The following is a 20,837-nucleotide window of genomic DNA, read 5'->3' on the forward strand; positions in this document are numbered from 1 at the left end:
TTGTGTGCTTACAGATCTTCTCTTTTTGTTTAAGACTAAAATAAAGTAGTCAAGAATATGCTTTAAAATTTGATCTTCTTTTCCTCAGAACTTGAAAAATAGCTGAAAAATGCAAAGGGCAAATTCTGCACCTTCTAAGCATTTAGTGGGCTTTTGTAGTCCAAATCATCATCCTTCAAAGCCATTGCAAGGTGCCTAGTGACACATCTTTAAACAAGCTGCCACGTGTTTCCTGTGACATCTCTTTCACAAACACATTCCTGTACAGTTGTCACTATAACTCTGCACACTTCCAAAACAAAACAACCTTACACAATTCTGTCAAAGAAAGCTTCTTGCTATGATCTTCCAACAGCTGTTTGTTTCTTGTAGGTTGGAAATATGTCTCTTCTCTTCTGTTTTTTTTTTTTTTATTTATTTTTATTTGCCCTGCAACTCACTGTATTTTTAATATCACTAGCACTACAACAATATATCAACAACTGAATCCAGCTTTCAGAGTGAAAATGTCCAATTTCTTTTGGTTACATTATGGTCATCTCAAAAACAAAAGCCAAGAGATGCTCTTTTTGCACAGCTCTCCTATGAGACTGTCACACACTGGGGAGCACACAGAGAGCCAGACACCCCAGGACACTTCCAATTGCTGCAGCGTCAGGCAGATGTAAAACTAGTTATAAGATAGCATTCCTTGAACTTTTAAGCCCACAAGCTTCTAGACCTTTTCACTCCTCACAAACCCACTGTGCAGGCAACAGATAAACACTGCTTTCTTCCTAAAATGCATACAGATGATACCTGGCAGCAAGGGCACTGGTAAAGAAATAGCACTGAGCTACACTTCTTATATCACCACAGCCCTCTGAGTTACTGCTGTGCTTTTGTGCAGCTCTAAGGGGAAACTGGAACAGCTGGGAACTATTGTAACAGATTAATAATCATCTATTTACAGTTCCCATTTACAGATTTCCTTAAAAAGAAAGGAAAAAAGAAATCCTGATAAGGACAAAGTAGAACTTCAATTAGAAGCAGAAACTTACGGACTTAGCGATCAGTGGGTAAAACAGCAAAGACATGCATTTCTGGAGAAAGAGTTAAAATTAGCATGGTTTATCATTTCAGCTTAATTGGGCCAGATTCTTGGCTGGCATAAACTAACACAGCCTCATTGGCTCAAATTAGTCTGTGGAAATAGGCATAGATTCAGCTATTCTAATGCCAAAAGGGGCCCATTACACACATCTAAGTCCCTTTTCATGACATACCTGAGGAGGATACCTATTAATTCCTCCATCAAGGCCAATAAAATGTACTTTTCATACTATCCTAGAGTCTGGCTCATGTGTACAGGGTATGAAAATCTGGTAGAACAAACAGCTGATATCTCCCCAGTTTACATAGGACACTGCTCAGCACTGAGCATCATAGCGTAGAAGGCAAAAGAGGCAGCGAGGGGTCCCAGTCTGATCCTTTTTTCTCCCAAAGCACCTCCATGATATTCACACACATCCCGCCCAGCAGCACTGTGACTGTTGTGCAGTTGTCCAGGATGTGTCTTAGGAGACGTCTATAACAGATTTCCTTGTTCAGCCATTTGAGCAGAAATCCCAGGCTTTGCTACACAGCTGGATTTTCTGCGAGACAACTGTTAATATCCCCTTGGAAGAAGCTGGGCTACAAAGGGAAACTCAGGATGCACACCATCTTTTCTCTCAGCATTACAGCAACAGCAAAAAAATTGGGGTGTGGAGGGCACAATTTCATTCAGCTCATACAGTAAATTGAGTCAGGATTTAGGAGCGGGGCTGGCTATTTTGGGAACAGACACCATGATGATAGCTAGTCCTGCCTGCACATTGAAGTCTGACCTGTGGGTATATCTTTGTAGCAGTATATTCATCCAACATGATAACAATTCTGAAGCCAACCAGGGAAAGTTTGTGTTTTTTTTTTTTCTTTCTTTTTCTTTTTTTAAATATATATTGGATTCCTGATATCCTTGAGGAAATTATTTTGACCTTATATTGCTGAAAGTTCTCCCCAAGTAATACTGCCAAAGCTCCTTTGTGGCATATAAGTTTATTAAAAAAATGCCTGTTGCAGATTTTCTGATCAGAACCTAGTAATGCAAGTCAGAGGCTTCTGTTCAGCTGATTCAGTGATAGCTCTCTTCAGAAGGGAGAAATTACTTTTGTGTAAGAAGCAATACCCAGCTTGTTTCAAACCTCAGCCTCTGGCAAATCTGTCATAGCAGGAGACATTCCCTGTTTCTTTGACAGATTGGCCTGTGGCTGAAAGTTAATCTAACATGTCAGAAAAAGTATACAGTAGGTAAAGAAAAAAGCCAAAACTAACACTCTCAGCATTTTACATCAGGGCACATTTGAAAGAAATGCTCATTTATAGATAGGAAAAATATTGCTCTTAGTCCTTAAATTAAAAGAAATAGAAGGCATAAAGGTATGCCAGCAATGAGAAATAAGCTTTCAGAGTCAATGGACCAGAGTCCATAACCTACACCAGGGATTTAAAACTACCACCACCAGCTAAGAACCAAGACTGCTCCTTTTTGCTATTACATATCAATTTTCTTTCTCCTTATCTTTCAGAGTGCTAAATTAATAACTGGTTTCAGCCACCATAACATATGAAAACATGATTTTTGGGCTCCTACAACAATAAAAAGAATCATTCTTGCCAATGCTATCAAATATGCAATTTTGTTGTCATCTTTCTATATATTACTCCACTCAACAGCACAAACTTCAGTCTCTGTACTTCTTACTGCTGATAAGGTCCCTGAAGTTATAGAAACCATCATTCTTAAAAGTACACACACATGCAAACACACTGAAATTTTTGCTTTAAACACTGTCCCAAATCTTAAGCAAAGTCAACAGAATTGCTGCTGGCTAACACTAGCCTGGGAAAGCCAGAGCCACAGTCTCTGTGGGAAAAGTAGTTTTATCAAAAGTATAAATATTTTGCAGGAATAATTCAATGACTAAGCTCCCTTGACAAGCATTGAAGCAAGAAATTTTTATACTACTTTGTTCCACTGATTTGATTTTCAGTTGTACCAAGACTGTAAGATTATATTTTCATTTTACTAATGTAAAATCATAAATACTCAATGTCTCAGAAATTACTTTCCTTTCAATGAAAAAAAAAACTGTGGGGAAAAGAGGGTTGGGAAGAAGTAGGGACCAATATAGAAAGAAAACACAGTTAGCAATGTGAGATCTTCCCAGGGGGTTGTATTTCCAGGCAGCCACATGCAGACCATTAAAGCAGGATAAAATTTTGCATGCTTATTGCTATTCTAAACGTGTCAGGAAAATCTCATAAAAACTTCTCAAGTTGCCAACTTTCTTGGGCAAAGTAACACTCCTGATTCATATGTAAAGTGTTTATATAAAATGGCTAGAACTGTGAAGGAGTGTGATAATATTTAATCCCTCCACTGCTTCATAAACTGGAAATTACATAAAGAAAGCAGCAGCTCTCCAATCAGTCTGAAAGTTGTGCTAAGGTTCTGGATGCCCTGACTTAGTGTCACCCAATACACCATTTTCCACTTTTCAGGTCTTTCGCTCCCTATTCTGGAACGATTATAGTTTCTCTCTCGACTCACTAATCCTAAAATAAGAACAATTGTTACAACAATGTTTTTTGTTCCAGGTGTCATCTGACAGTTTGTTCCTGCACTGCCTAGCAGTGCTGCTAGAGCAGCCCATCTCAACAGCTCTGCTCCCTGCTGGACACTCCTGCACTCACACTTCACTGTAACTGCTATGGAAAGAACATTTTCTAAGCAAGATTTTTTCCTCAGCGCAATTCTTTATGCAGAAACAGCAGATCTGGGCTGGATGTGGAAGGAAGCAGCAGAGTTAAGTGAGGAGATGAAACAGCCAAGATGACAAAAGGCAGCATCTAAAGGGAAAGGCAGCACCTCAAGCCCCTTTCCTGCTTCTTTCTCTCATGTACCTCCTGACTTGGAGGAATTCCCAGTCCCTCTGACACAAGGTCAGTGTCACCGCCTGCTCCACCACCTCTCCTGGTCTCTTAGTCCTAGGTGAAATAAAAAGAGGAAAGTGAAGAAAGTGAGCTATTCTAAAGAAACTGTGGACAGCAGAGTACTGGCTCACACAAGCTGGAAAGCTACTCCAGACACTGCCTGCCAGAGCAGGGGATCAGGCCAAGACAGATGAGGAGCAACACTCCTGATACACGTGTAACATCTCTGATACCAGCCAGCCCTCACAACTGCACTGCCACCTGCTCCCAGCATCTCTGCAGCTGTGCAACAGCTGGGCACCCCTCCTGCAGTTGTAAGTCTCAGCTAAGGATGACCCTGGTGGCAATGAGAGGTGAAGAAAGCTAAAAATGTTTAAGAACCACAGTCACACTAGTTTATACAATGACTAAAATCTCAAATTAAACACTTTCCACATTCTGCATAAGCACATCTTTTATGTCTCTGAGGATGATTTCATGAATGGCTAAAAGTACCTTGAAAACAAAGCACTAAGCATCGTTCTTTTTATAGTGTATGTTTTGAAAAATTGACCAGGTTCACATTAATCTAGTAAATGGCAGCTTTCCAGCCTGATAGCTTCATAATGGGCATCTTGGCCTTTCAAGAGTCTTTTTTTAATCCCTCAGAGAGCATATATTTGCAATTGCATGTGAACTATCATCCTCAGGTAGGAGGTTCCACATTATATTTTGCTGCTAGCAAGCTTCTTCCCATGATGAATGAACCAATCTTTGTATTCCCCATTCTGATTTTTCATGAGTATTTGTGACAGGAGGCATGAAGAATTGCATCTGATTTTGCATGCATTTTACTCTCTCGAAGTAGTGGGAGAAGCTACAATATACTAAGGAAAAAGTTGTTTCTTCTTCAGTTAACAAGAAATAAATCCCAGCGTTGTTAACAGTTATCCATACAACAGTGCAGCTTCCATAAAACAGTCATAGATAAGTTCTACTTGCAGACCACGTGAAATAACTTCCACAAGCTAAACTGAAACTTCAAGAGTCAAAATTTCAGGTGCCTTAATCATACAGAAATCCAGCTTCCTCTGCTGTGTACTGATAGATGATTTGAATGAGTCTGTACCTCAGGGTTCAGGGATTCCTCAGGCTTTGTTTCACACGACTGCTCAGAATAATACTAAATACTTCAGTCATACTCCAAGCATGACTATCAAAAACTTTGACAGCATCATCAGCAAGTAAAACAATCATATTATCAGCTAATCGGCATTGCCAGATTTCAGCATCAACAAGTGAATGCACAGGTGTTCACAGGGAGAGGATCAGACACTTCACACTAGGCTGAAGGCCCTGCTGATCTTCCCGTGTGTTTCTCACTGCAGTGTACCACAGTAACCTAGGTAGAAGTCGCTGTGGGACAAGCATGGAAGCTGGATAAAGAACAGAGGTTTCATTTTATGAAAGGTTCTGGGCTTTGAAACCTTCGGCCTTTTGCCAAGTCCAAATGGAAATTTATGGAACTGTTTCCCGTAAAATTATTACAACTCAATCTAAATGTCTGCTTTCACTTCAGTTCCATGCTATACATGAGACACACACACAAAAAAAGCCCTTTAAAACAAAAAGCTGCTTCCGATTTAAAAAGCATAAAGAAAGGAACTTTCAGTCTTCAGGTGACATGGGAATGACATTAACAGATTCTAATTTTCTTCTACAACAGTATCCCAAAGTCCCTAATCAATCCAATTTGGCAAGACATTTTGGTTCATATAGTTCACTCACCCCAGGAAAACGTGCTTCTGTCAAACTTTCAAAGTAACCCTGGCAGGCCTACTGCTCCCCAGAAAGTAGGGCTGAAACACGCAGCACCGAGAAGCGTGGCTGTCAGTTACAGGAGACAGGAAGCCACATGAGCTACCTAAACCCAAACGAGCAAAAGGGAACCAAACCCTCATCTAGCTGCTCATCTAGCCACTCAGTGCCACCATAACCTTTGGCTGTGCAGTCCATCTGCCCCACATGGAACTTCCAACCACCAAAGCAGAGGCAATGGGAATACAGGGGATGGGAAGACACGCAGTGCTCATGGATGCTGTAATACTAGGTTGACTCTCAAAGGATTATCCAAGCGAACACAGTCCCAAAGCACAGTATTTTTAGGTTGTGATGTATATGAGGAAGGATACAGCCTCTGACACTTTAGGAACAAGCTATTCTATTCTTCAGACATAAAAGAGCACAGTCTAGTTACTGTTCCCCACTTCCCCGTGTGAGGCATGGGGTTACCAAACTTGCCCTTCCCACCAGTCCATGTCCTTTGGGTTAGAAATACCAGCTCTGTAAACTGCTTCCATCTAAACAAGCAAGTCAGACTGGCATCAACAGATGAAAAAAATGCTTCCCCTTAGGATACTGTTCCCAAATGCTCTTATCATAAACCTTTACAAAAAAAAAAGGCTTCTTCTTGGAATTAAACAAGTCCAGTGTTTTGTCCCCTGTGAGCTGACATTTGCAGCAAGACTGGAGGAGTTCATATGAGGAGCCCTTTGATTACAGAACAGTTACAGTGCTGTCAGCACAGCACATGTGATTTCACATGTGCTTGAGGAAGAAAGGAATAACAGAAGTGAAGGGAAGATGATTGCAGTAGGGGAAGGATCTTGTTACTAGCTTGAATGCACAGAAGGTGTCACAGCACAGATCGCCCTCTGTACCAGCGCTTCTTGATTTTGCTTTCTAACATCACAAGCTAAATCAATTTCCTTCTTCAGGACCAAGCTGGAAGAAAACCTTAAGTAAAATGTCTCTGTCATAAAGGATATTATTCCTCTGCAGTGCCAGATGGGTCCAAAGACGTGCAATTTATCCAATATCAGGAGGTGAATATAAGGTTACCAAAACCATTTTCTGAGAACTCTCAACTCTTTTGCTTTCCTAGGCTAAGGTTTGTGATTTCAGGTTTTCTCCCTTATTGCAAGAACTAAAACACTGCACAAGTACACAGTACAGGAAGAAAGAACGACACCTGCAAGAGAATATTAACCTGAATTAGCTTTTGAAATAGAATCGTTCAAGAAAGCCCCTCTGCAAACACTCTGAGAACTAATTTACTTATGAAGGGAACTCAATCACATCACAACCACTTTAATTCTGAATAAGTGATTAACTAGATTTGAAAGAGTCAAACAGTTTAAGACCAGCGGCAGACAAGCTAGTGAAAAGACATTCAGGGGAAGCGAGCAGAGCTTGCCTGCACACAGGGAGGGAGACTGTTCAGGACATGGTACGGATCCACACACAAGATATCTGTGCTCTGCAGAGCCTGCCCAGAGGAACCTGCCATCCAGGGTCACAGCCCTAAGTATCCAGGAAACAGAGGAGATGCTGACTCCTAAATGTCCAGCGATTTAAGCAGAGACTGGGAGGAGGCATAAATTCAGCCAGATGTGGGAATAAAAAACAACAATAAAATCAGCCTGACTAAGAGAGCAAGCATTAGAGATTTGTGACCCAGACTTCAGGGCACATGAGCTGGCAATTACAGACCACTAATTAAACGCAAGGCCACATTCTTTGGCCACCCCCCACCACCCCAGCCACAAAGGAATATATAGTTCACACACACTAACATCAGAAGGGGAAAGGACAGCAGAAAGAAGATAGCCAGGAAGAAACTATCCCAGCTAAAGAACCACTTCTGCCTACAAATCTGTTCCAAGTTCTCCTGGGAAGCTGGCCAGATTAATTACTCTGGTAGACCACACACAGCCCATGGGTAAGCAGCCCTTGCTTTGAGTAACTGACTTGAATTATGAAACTCTCTGGAAAGCATTGTCAAAGGTGCCAGTCTTGAACAAATAACACTGCACAACCCTACCTTCATCCAGCTGCTGTGCTGTGAGTGGTGCTATTCCAGGATTCAGCCTATTGCACGACGTTAGGAGACTGCTGGTGAAGGGGGAGGACTGACTGTAGGAGGAAAGTCACAAACTAACTAGATCCTGGCCTGTTTGCTGGGCAACTTCCAGAACACAGACTGTTTTAATCACAGACACATATACACATTTCCCACCATCCTTCAAATCTCCCTGCCAGATCCCCGTTTTAATGAATGAGCAAGGTACTGAAATCAGGAGGAATCCTGCTTTCTCAAGGCTCAAGAACACAGTTCTTGCAAGTCTCAAATCCTGCTGGGTAAGAAGCCAAGGGACCACACAGTACACTGAGGATGGGGACTGAGATTATTGCTAACTCAGACTGCTGCAAAGCCAGGATTTCATCAGTTTCACATTTCAGTAAGCATCTTTTGAATATCATGCAAAAAGAAGCAGAATGCGATTGCAAAACATTCATGCCTTCTTTGAGTACCCAGAGCACTAGATGACCTTGCAAGTACCAGAAGCAGTGCCAGAAGGTATTACTAGTGCCTCCCAGGTACCTTTCTGTGATAGAGATGCTGTTTCTCTACAGCTGTACAGCCACCAGGCATCATCTGCCTGATTTGGTGTGAGTGCTTTGAAGTACACCTATCTTCTCCAGCCCTCTGTCTTGACAATACAGCCCACAGAACACTACAACCATGCCTGAAACACAGTGACATGACTTAGCTTGATCTAAAAGCAGATTTGCTCTAAGGTGCAGGACTGTGAAGCAGAGAGGCTGTGCTCCTAACACCAGCTCTGTTGTAGAAAGGCAGCCTCTAACAGCAGGACAGTAGCAAACCACTGAAGGGCAGTGACATCATGGATTGCTGCAGCTGTTTGTTCAGAAGTCAGAGCTGTGAGCCTTGTGCAAGTTCAGCATTAGGATTGAAGACTCAGAAGTGGGCAATGCAGGCCACAGCAGAAGAACAAATCCAGGCACTCTAAGGAGCAGCGTTTAACAGATCTGCTGTTAGAAGGATTAGACATCTCCCCTGGCTGCCTTCTTAGACATGGAATAGGTTTGCTGCGGGGGACATCTGGACCACTTCCATCTTTATTTTCCACACCCTTCTGGAAAGTTTTTCCCCCATCTATCTGAATTCATTTCCACAGAGCAGCTGACAGCCTGGCATAAGTCTGATATACTTAGCTTCACTATCACTAATTACATAACACCTCAGCAACTGATAGCTCACCAGTCAAATCCACTAAGACATTATCTCAGCGAGCAACTGTTCTCAGCACAACAATTAGTAAAACTGAAATCAGTGCTTCTAATACTTTTCCTGTTGCTGGTAAAACTGCAGACAACATTATTGTGTAGTCTACTATGTTATAAACTGAGCAAAACCCACTGCCAGTAAGACGGCCTGCAGAATGTGGCAGCCTGCAGCAAATCCGTCCATCAAATAAAAGCTGTTTTTTTATATGCACACACCATATATATTCTTACATAAAGGTAAATCTCTTTCACTGATGTGAGACAGTTTATAAACATTAAGGTCAGAAACATATGCAGGAAATCCTAATAGAAAATTTATCAATTTATCAATTTGTATTTATGCTTTAATTCTACAAGGAACACTAGATAGAAAAATACACATCAGTCTTTCCATCCAGTTTTGAATTACTTTCTCCCACCAAACATTCTTCCTAGTAGAACATTAGAGATTATTTGCAAAAAATATGATGTTTATGAAACATTGTAGATCCAGATAGCATTTCTGAACAGCAGAACACTGTCAGTGTTTCTAAGTAAATTACCACATATTTATAGCACTCAGTATTGTAGCATTTTAGAGGGACAATTTCAAACAAGTGAAAACAGACCAGCATTTATATTGCTAGTTACTAAGCTCAACACCAAGCATGCACGGATTCTCAAGTTAAAGATAATAAATAACAATAATGATGATGGAAAAACACAGCACAAAAGCTTTAGAGCTGCTTTCCCCTGTCTGGGTACTCAAGTCTGCCTGGCCACTGAGCATTTTTAAATTTGAGTAAGACCCTGTACCAAAGTGAGACCTTCCCCAGGTGTACACAGTTACCCTTTAAGTACATGGACTATTGTCATTCTGCCCTTTAGTTCAACTTCACAAAAGAGGTTGTCCATATGTCTAGCATAAATATTTAGATAAAAATGCACACTATGCAGACAAGAAATGGAGAAACATAACCCCGTAATATGTAACGTGCCAAGGCTGCACTTTTCAGAGCAAGACTCTGAACACAAGACTGTTTTTAATAGATTTAAAGATATCAACAGCCACTCAACTGTTACAGTTCACGTTACAACAGAAAAGAAATGCAAATAGAAATACTACTTACCAATTCTACCGACTGCTTCTGCCTTAAAAGTGAATGACCTTTAGGACCCAGAAAGGGTATCAGACACATGCTGGCATGCATCCACTGCCCTGACCAACCAGGACTCCACAACACTTATCATCCACATCAAAAACTTAATGCCTTTTTTTTCCAAAAGTAAAGCTCCACCATTTCAACAAACTACGGTCACATTTTAGGTAACTGTACTGCTGCTGCTATTTCTGCCACGTGTGCTCAATCAGTCCTTAGCCACTTACATCCATAAGGAATCCATACAGTGATAGTGAGCAACGCTTGCCCAGACATGTAATTAACGAAGCACTGGTGTTAGTCCATCTAACTTACAAATACAGATTGTACAGAATACCAAGTAAGAATGTGGGAGAAAGAGGAGATTGAGACAATGAATTATAAATGTATCTAATCTGGCTATAAAACAAGCTGTACATGTGGACTGAGAAGAGTCTGTGGCTCACAGTGTATAAGCTGTCACCAAGCTGTATTTTGCTAATAATTCATTTCTATAGCCAACAAATGAAGACACACAAAGTGTCATCATCCCAGGTAGCTATCTGTGTTTAGACACTGTTTAGCTACAGTTTGTTTTTGCTTAATACAGTTTCTCTTAAGATATTGGCAGCTGCCTGAATACTTTAATAGTTCTCAGCCAAATTATTGCAAGATATACAGCCATATTACTCTAATAAATAACCAATACTTTCAGAGACAGCAGAGGAAAGTGTTTCAAAGAACCATGAAAAATAAACATACTTAGGAAGCCTTAAGCACATATTAGTTCTAATTTATTTGAACAACGTTGTTGAGCACAGTGTGAAATAAATGCTGTTTTGTTTTCATTTTTAACATTCATTTTGGTGTCCCAAGGTGTTGTTAGCAACAGCAGGTGAACGTTGTGTCATTTGCTCTCTGAAACTCTTCTTAAATCCCACAGTATCCTCACTATGTACTTGGGCATGCATTGGTAGAGATGCCCCCCAAGCAACCAAACCCCAGAAAAATTCAGCTATTCTACATGTACAATTTTACTGTCTATTCATACAAGCTGATAACAGGAGAGCAACATATTTAAGAGTATCTGGCTACAATTACTTTGCTTTGAAAAAGTATTACGACAATAAGCATCATCTAAACACAGGAAGATGGCTAGATGCACGGTGACACAGAAACTCAAGCATTTTATTAACAAAGTAGATTATGTCTTCCCAGAACTTGATGGGAGAACACAATTCTTTCTGCTGCAAACACACGAGACCCATCACTTTCATTAAAGGCAGATGCTCTCATAACATCAGTCTGATGTACACAAGTGGTGTAAGATGCAATGCAACAGATGATAGCAGTATTCCCACAGCAGTCAGCTTATGTTATTATCTAAGCATCTCCAAAACCTTTCCTCCCCTCCTCTGCAAGAAAAAACAAACCAAACATCCAACCCCTATCTGCACTAAAGCAGTGTGGTTAAGTACTAGTTTTTGTACTACGTAGAAAACTGATTATCTACAAGCACGACAGCTAATTAATAACCACTCCACACCTGAGATTTGCCTGCAGCTGGATGCAGCATCTGGATCTAAAGTGGCAGCTCTGAGATTAGAAACAAAACACTGACAGGATTTAGATGGTAAAATTTTCTCTCATTGAATGTTTTAATTATATAGTGTATCAAACTCCTTGTAGAAGTAAACCAAAGTAAGGTATTTAAATATATGAATCTAATCCTCTGATAATCTTGATTAACTATATACATTCTATCTATATAAAAACTTACACGTGTGCATCCATTATCAATATTTGTATAGAAATAAGAACTATTATCCCTTAAAACTATTAGTTACAAAATATATCAGTTACCCTCTATTCTTGTATATGCTCCAGTAGGGAGCACAGGATGAGGCAGCATGCTTTAGTGAGCAGGTTTAATCCACTAATAAATCCACCTGGACTTCAACAGATGCCATCTCCTGTCAAAGCCATCAGAAAATGCTTGATCATTTGTTCCTGTTTTGGTTGCCTTGTACAGACCAAAGCAAGAACTTCTTAAGTAATCCCTATCTTTGGACCTTACTATCTTTATAGTTGTTTGGGTTTTTTTTTACCCTCTTCAGAGAAAGGTGACAGTGTCTTCATTTTAAAGGTCACAAATATGGGAAGGAATCACTAAGCACTTTCCAGCATGGCACGAGCAGAGCCAGCTAACTACTCTCCTGAGTCCCATCCAGCCATGGTGTATTTGTCACACTGCTGTCTGTGCTTTGTGTGGCCCTGTCTCCAGGTAGCTGTGAAGAATCCATCTGCACACACATACAGGCTTACATAGCATGTCTGTGTAACAGTTGCATAACAAAAATACATAAAACAGTCGGGTAAGCTGCCAACAGGCAAGGAGAAAGCAGATCAGCTCAGGAACAAACAAGACAAGACACGATACATGTGCTTGGAGCAAAAATCCAAGAGCTACTAGACAGCGCAGTTTGAGACTCACTTCCCACCATTAACTACCAAGTGAATAGCACAAAACCTAAAAATCAAGATGGATTGCCTTTTGTGCCCTCCACAAAGTCATCACAAGTTTTCAGTGTCGGAAGTTCTTTCCTTTCTTATGAAAGGAAAACCTCACTAATTACAGTTACACAAACATTAACATTATGCTGTTGTTTTACCTGCCTCAAGTCTCTATTCCCAGCACTGGATTTTAAAGACAATCATGGCATCTAGCTGAAAATCCAACCACACATAGTCTGCAGGAACACCAGCAAACAAATCGCAGCTGCAATATTCAGCCAAACGCTGGTCATGCCCACTGCACTGAGACCTTGCTAGGTTGAAAGAGATAACAGCAGAATAACCTTGGGCCTTTGAGAAAACTAATCACCAGTTGTTAGAAAGCAGGATCAGTCAGTGTCAGAGTACTTTGATTATTTGATATATTATCTCAAGAGTCATCACTATCCCTATCACCGTGTTTTCACTTGCTCATGCTGCAGTGCTCATTGGCACCTCACCATGAACTCAGAAGTCACTGGTCTCGTTATGGAACATCACAAGGAAATATTGCAAGCCACAGCTGGACATTAGCCACCATGTACCTGTCAGACAAAGTTAATTTTGATTTCCTCCCACCCCAACATGAAACAAGAACAAATTGAAGGGAAAAAAACAACCAGAACATAATTACTTCCATAATCACCTTCAGTTATCTCATTCTTTCTTATGACTGCATGCACAACTGTTCATAAGCAGCAGTGTGGAGTACATGACAATGACTTGGGGTGGTGGGGTGGAGAAAGAGTTCTCCAACAGCTTTTAAATCATCCCTTTTTTCACTTAGTTTCGGGTGACCTATGCGGACGTAACTTATTTAAAAATAGTTGTAACCTTTAAACACTGAAAAAGCCGTTCTGTGTTTCCTTTTAACAAAGAATACTACCTCATTCAACTAGTTTTCAAACCAACAAACTTTAATGCCAGCAAGCATTGCTAAGAGGGCGGATGATGTCGTCAGTGACATTAATGGGCTTTAGGGAACTGTACAACATAAGGAAAGCACAAGTGTTCTACAATCAACTGTTTGTACTTAACCACTAACACCTGGATGAGAGTCTTTCAATCCTGAGAGGAAAAAAACACCGAAAAAATAGACTGCAAGGAAAGGAGCAGCTGTTCTACACATGCATCAGACTCTGCTTGACTTATCACAAGATGCAGGCAAAGGTGGCATTAAAAATGTGCAAAAACAAAAGAAGGCAGCTGACCTGCAGTGCACAAATACACAAGGTACCGTACTCTGATTAGGAAAGAAAAGACAATAAACAGGACATTTTGAAAGAGCTTGCATCTCAGATAATATATTAAGAACATCCACATAACAGGAAAATTGTCACTGGATACGACTAAGTACTATTGCAGATTGACAGTCAGCTATAAACTCCTCAATTAGATCTTCTCTTTCTCAACTCCAATACAAATAGAGTACAATGTTCTGCAAAATGTAACAAAGTAAGAAATACCTGCATCACTTCACCAATACTTTGCATAGCTCTGTTTGATTGCCGACACAGACAGCTTGCTACAGGTAAGATCAAAGAGGGGTGTAGGAGGAATCTGACAGGAGAGAAAAGCTATGACCTAGATAAGAAGCATCCCAGCAAACATTCAGACTACAGCAGACAGGTCACTGGCTGTGAAGAAACAACCTGCCTGCAGCTGGAGAAGTTACACTGCTGCTTTTCCAAAGCTAAAAGAAGAGACACGAGATGAATAAACAAAACAAAACACTGATCTATTACAGGAAAGGACAAGCAGGGCCAACATGCTCACACTTTCAGAGCATGCTGCAGTTAACAGCCAAGCTGGAGTGAGCTGGCATGCAACCACCACCTGGAACAGTGAAAGAGTGAAGCCACAGCAAACCTTCAGTTACTTCGCGTGCAATTTATTTTGGAGTCAAGAAATCAATGAATGCTTTCAGTTTTCCACGGATTAATCACTTGGCTTCCTCAACTGGGACCAACTGCTAGAGCAACACACCTAGGCAGATGGGAAGGGTGGTCTTTGACACAATGCTTGAGCATATCAACAGTGCAGATAGCTTCATAACAGTGTATTAACAACCATGCTCAAGGCCCAGTGACAGTCCAACAAGCAGAGAGGAGTCAGCCAGAGACAGTTAACGTGGCTTAAAAATACTGCCTTTGCACCAAAGCTGAGCTGCACAAGCCAGTGCAGCCCACAGGATGTCCTATGAGCTGGTCAGGAACCAAACTGTGGTTCTAGCCCCTCAGTTGACTCCTTGTATCTCTCCAAAGCAGCAGGCACAGAAACGGGAGAACAGCATCACATAATCTCTTACCCATTTCCAAAGAGGTACAGTACCAAAGGGTATAACTGTTCCCTTTCCTATATGCTTGCCTTCTGCAATGAAAAACACCTTATGCAAGGACCACTTCACACCTCCCCTGGCACAGGAGCAACGTTATTGCTGGATCAATAGTATCAGTCAAACACATCCTAAAGACCTTTAGGCTTCTTCAGGTAGTGCAAATTGATGCTGTCCAGGACAGTCAAATGCTTGGCCTGCTTTCTTTGCATGCAGACTTGCATAATATACATATATACATATATTTTTGTAATAATATGAAGTGTTCATAAATGCATATAGGGAAGAAAAACAAGTTTAATCAAAAAGTGCTCCCTTGTGCACCTCTCCCCTATCATGCTCTTTTGTTTTGGGCATGAGGCCAGAATAGTTCTGCCCTCCAGGTTCCAATCTCATTTTTCTCTGGATGAGTACTGGAGTGCACAGATCGACAAAAGGACAGCAGCAAAATCCTTTTCAGGAGGGAGGAAGGTCAAAGCATCACGTGGGAACAAGTTTTCTGCTCTGCCAGCAACAGTGACACGTTCTGCATAGATAATGATTGCAGTTTATGTTCACATACTCACGTTTCCAAACACTGTCCTGGTACTATGATGAACAACACATGCAGATCCTCTCAATGAACTACGTTTTGGAAGTTGGCTTCCCCAAACAGCTGGAGGAACGCTGGTTTCCCAGTTCTCAGGCAGGTAATAAAAATAAGACTACTGACAGCAAAGGAAAAAAAAAGAAACCAAAACCACACACACAGCTCTGTTGTGGTACTGCACAGAGTCAGCTTCTTACAAGCCATTACTATCCCCATGTTACAGGAAGATTTTTATTCTGTCAACTTAATAATGCAATAAAGGCAGAGGAGAGCTTTAATTATAAGTATCAAAATATAAAATTCTACCCCACATAGCGCTGGGAAGATAAAGTCTCTTCTCACAGACCAGAAGTGACAGCTTTGCATTAGAAAGCAGGAGCAGATATTCAAAAGCTCCAGGAAAACCTGTAGTAAAGGCACTGAAAATCAAAGTGCAGCTGCTCTTTTTACTGTTTAAATCATTATATATTAGCAACAAATCTTGTTGTTGGCCAACAGTCAGAAATGGCATATGGCCAATAAAAGGTTCAGTGGAGTTTTCCATCTGTCACTGAAATCAGCTATGGCTCCAGCTCATACATAGTAAGTTTAGTGTCATAATTATTTGTGTACTAGACATCAACCATTCATTCTAACATAATCATTTGACTACACAATTTGCTAAATATACTGCCCAAGCATAGCAGTACATAACCACAGGAGTGAAATACACACAGTATATACTGCTAGCACACGGATAGAGGTGGTGTCTGTCACAGGAGGTTAAGCAAATAGAAACATACCAAGGGATCCTGTCAATATGCAACAAAGACGTTAAGAGGCAGCCATGCTCTTATTGAAAATCAAAGCACACACGACAGCAAGCCAGTGAGTGGTCACCCCATCCATTTTAAACCTGCTTGTTCATTACAAGTACTAAGCAGATGGATTTACTTTGCTGTCTTCACTGCCTAGAATGCTGGAAGACAAAGCTTTGAATGATTTTGTCTCACCATGCTTCAGGAAACATTAAAAGTATCATTTAAGTTTTTTGTAAAATTATTACTACAGCATTTCTACCTTTACCATTGTCAATCAGTGATATTTCTCTCCCTTCCCTACAGCACCCAAGTGCTATGAATCCTGCACCGACAGGTCCATAGGGCTCTAGCTAGATCTCAGTTTTCCAGATGCCAAGGTTTAAATTTCAATCAGCCAGGAGTCACAGACTCCTCAGCCCCAGATTTGACTGCAGGCGCAGGCATACTTCCACTCCCAAAAAACGTAATGTTCATGAATGCAGAACTTCAGCAGGAGAAAGACAGTGTTCTAAGTCACCTTGGAAGCCAAAAGCAAAAACATTCTTGTTTGCACAAGTCTGTAACAATTATTTCTCTTCCTTAAGCTTTACTGCTCCACCACTTTCTACAAAACAGTGATCAAAGAAGGTTAGAGCCACTGGACCCACAGCTGGATCTTAATGTTTAGAACTAGGAAAGCTGGGAGCGTGGCAAAGAGGGATGCAGGAATTCACTAGAACTTTTTCTATCATTTAGTCATCTTTTGTTGTTTGGTCAGAGTTGGCACAGCAGCAATAAGCTGATTTGCACAGAAATGGGTTTGCACAGAAATGACAGCAGTTCACAGGGACACTTTCTGCAAACAAGATCCTATGCATAGTAATGTTTTGTTGTTCAAAACAGGGAGCACAGTAGAAGCAGATTTTGTTTATTTTTCAAAAAGATAAACAAGTACAGCAAGAACGTGAGCACTCAACTCAAATGCACAGACACTCATTACTCAGATTGCTACTGGGTCCACAGCCTACCCAGGACATTCGTATGAGGCTGTCAGATACAGACGGACCAGTTCCAGAGCAGCAGATGGAAAGCAGGCAGGGGAACCTCAGATATCCAAAGGTCAAATACCTCCACTTATGGAAAAGTGAAATGGAACCTAACCCATTCAAACTCCTGCAAAGAAGATATCCCACTAAGCAGATCCAGCACTCAACAAAGAAAATAAATTGAACATTTTTAAAGTCTGCTCACGTCTGCACAATTCTCTTTACTGCTTCTGTAAATTGAAAGAAATAGCCAGATCAGAAAACACATCCCCCCCAAAAAAGCATTTCCAAGCAGAGCTTTGAAAAGCCCGGAGCCTTACATAAACTTCCGATTTTGTCCTGTCTTGAAGGTTAGAATTTTGTGCAAGTTTGCTTACCGACAGCAGCAACTCACTGAGCAGACAGGAGATAAAAAGAGAAGAGTTCAAGGAAGTCCTTCAGGAGGAGTCAGCTCTATACAGACCACAGGAGGAGCTGAAGAACACACAGTACATGATGCAAAAACAGCCTCCCTCACCTTGAATTACAGGAGTCTTCAGAACTAGGAACTGTAGAACTGAGAAGAATCAGTGGACACACTCAAAGGCCACATCAAGAGAAAAGGGGAAACAAAAGACTGCACCCTTTAAGTGTGCTTGTGAATGCACCACATGCCCCTGGAATCAAAATCTGCAGAGTATGTAAAGAAGAAAAGGATAGAGTTTTCCACTGCCTGAAAAACAGCAAATTCTGGAACAGCTGAATTTCACCAAATATTCTTCTATGTTTGATCCATAAGCAAAGGCCAGGTCAGCTAAAATCTAAAGGAGCACAAATGCACACATTCAACTCTTCTCTAGGAGGCCCTGTTTCCTCCTTCTCATTGACCACAAGACTAATCTGATCTCTCAACAGCTCCAGAGCAAGACACAAGAGCTTACCCAAAGCCACTCCTTACTCTCAGTGATTTTGGCCTGGCTTCAGTGGGCAAAGCCACCAGAAAATCATAATGAGAGGCTGCACACAGTCACAGCCCAACAGTCCAAGCACTTGCACGTTAACAAATGAAATGCATTTCCAGATAACGACATTACATATTTGGGGAAAGCATGGCAGCAGATCACAAAACTTAAACTGTCATCACTGCTTTACCTCACGACAGGAAATGCTGGAAAAAAAAATCATTTTAGCTGTGCATTTCTCAACATGTGTGAAATTCAGCCTCAACACACCTGAGATAGGAAAGTCACCGTATTATATTTACAATAACATCTGAAGCACTGATTGTCACTTGAGGAAGAGATATTGAAGATACAAACGTAATTCACTGAAAAGAATGCCCAGTAGCAGTGGAAGGCAGGGAAGCAAACAAAATACTAGAAATTATTAGAAAAAGAAGTTGTCTGTATGCTATTCTGTAATTCAGTGGAATACCTACATCTCAGATGTCATGTTGAACTATGAGCTTCCTTTCACAAAGGGTACGACAGACTTAGAAAAGGTACCAAGGCCTGTAATGATAGCTAAAGGAATTGAATGACTTCTGCACAACGCACAGTTACGCACACTCTGGGAAATGGATGGCTGAGGGGGAAATATTACAGAAGCTGCACGTTGTGGAGAAGGACAGCAAGAAATGACTGCTCAGTGCCTACTGTAATACAGGGAGAACGAGGACTTAGATGGTGAAAGGGCAGGCTGAAAACTAACAAAGGTGTTGCTTTGTACTGCTTACAGGCAGCCTGTGGAACTCGCACCTCAGGGGTGCTACAGAGAGTGAGCGTGTTTGTGTTTTCAGAAGCGAATACACAAGCTGATATAAGTTTTAAAAAGCCTATCAAAATAGCCTACTAAACACAAATATACAAATCCTGGGCTGAGTATTGAGAGCAGACTGCTGAAGTACCCAAACACGCTTGCCACCCACTTACACTCTGTTAGAAATTCACTACTATTGCTGCCAGAAACAGGAGCAGACTGATCTGAGCTGTGACATGATCCACCAAGTCTGTTTTCATCTTAATAAGAGCCTACAGAAATATCTAAAGGGACACAGGATTCTGCTGCACAAGGCTGACTGTCGTACAGCTCTTCAGCTCCACCAAGTACTTTGGCCATAGAAGAAAATGATCTCACAGCTTGCTCCAGATCAGCTTTGCTGGCTTTGTTCGATAGGCACAAATAGCATCAGCAATGGAAGGGAAGGGACAGTGAGGCAAAGCTATCAGCATGTTTTCCTCCCCACCAGACAGCTGTCTCCTCTAGCACAAACAAGCCAAAAACTTGCTCTAGCTGAAAAGTCTGTGGCAACTGATGAGAACTTTCAAAAACGGTCCAGCAAAAGATAAGCTGGAAATGGTCCGTACAAATGTTTATCAGTAAAGCAGTCAGCAGTGAAACAGCCTTCTTTTAAGGCAGGAACAGGACAGCAGCTGGAGACCCTGCTGCCATTTCAGTGCCCTGCCTACAAGAACAGGTCATGGAACAAGTCTCGCAACTTGCATGTACTATTCATGCCATCCCCCAGATGGCTAATTATGTGGTCAGTTATCACTGATGAACAAAGAAATAATGCTTCTGGTAGTCAGGCAACACATAAGCTGGAAGCTTTTAAAGTGGATGAGAAAACCCTAAGTCATACGGAATTCATGATATCTGAGAATGTGAGGAAGAGATTTTAGCAACAAGGACGTGATAGTTGTTCTCTGCTGAGGGAGAAAGTTTCAGCCCTGTCACATCAAGTCCCATTGTAGCCACAACACTCTTTTTGCTAAAAATAGAGCATAATCTGTATGTTCTGTGCTAGCAATTAAGCTATCAACATGCTTATTATTTAAGGCCTAATAAACCTCAAGATTTGCCTTAGAAAATTAAAAGTGTTACGTGCACATATATAGCAGAGACAGAATTCCTATAAAACGTGTAAGCCTTTAAATAACCTTCACTTCACAGTGGAGCTTTTTAATGTTAGTATTGTGAAGGAATAATTAGTAGTGACTCGCCATCAGTTTATGAGAGCCTGGGAGAAGCTAAGTCCTCATATAAAAACACAAACAGTGTTTATGGTGATGAGATTTCTCATGAGGAAGCAGTGGGGGACCGCACCAAAGCTCTCTAAAGAGATACATTCTCAGAATCTAAAGAATTTTATGCTTCAGTTGTCTGCACTGCTCAGTTTGAACAGAAATAGTTCTGTCAGCTCCTCGACAGAGGCGGAGAATTGATTTTCTTCCTTCATCCTCACGTGGAGTTTCCATCCTCGCAGTGTTTCCAGTGGAAAGACGGGCATCT

General features: G+C 41.1%; 1 long non-coding RNA gene across 6 annotated transcripts in view; it reads right to left on the minus strand.

Annotated features, from left to right (window-relative positions):
- LOC116244706 (uncharacterized) overlaps nucleotides 1-20,837 on the minus strand; it is a 128,224-nt gene that overhangs the window by 101,898 nt on the left and 5,489 nt on the right. The window contains exon 6 of one of the 6 annotated variants that reach the window (XR_016470387.1): nucleotides 17,251-20,835. The exons of the other annotated variants lie outside the window; for them this stretch is intronic. This is a non-coding gene — a long non-coding RNA (uncharacterized LOC116244706). Of the gene's footprint in view, nucleotides 1-17,250; nucleotides 20,836-20,837 lie in introns of those variants that run through there. 6 annotated transcript variants of the gene reach the window in all.

Source organism: Phasianus colchicus, chromosome 12 (genome assembly GCF_987193195.1).
Source record: "Phasianus colchicus chromosome 12, bPhaCol1.hap1.1, whole genome shotgun sequence".
Taxonomy (NCBI): domain Eukaryota; kingdom Metazoa; phylum Chordata; class Aves; order Galliformes; family Phasianidae; genus Phasianus; species Phasianus colchicus.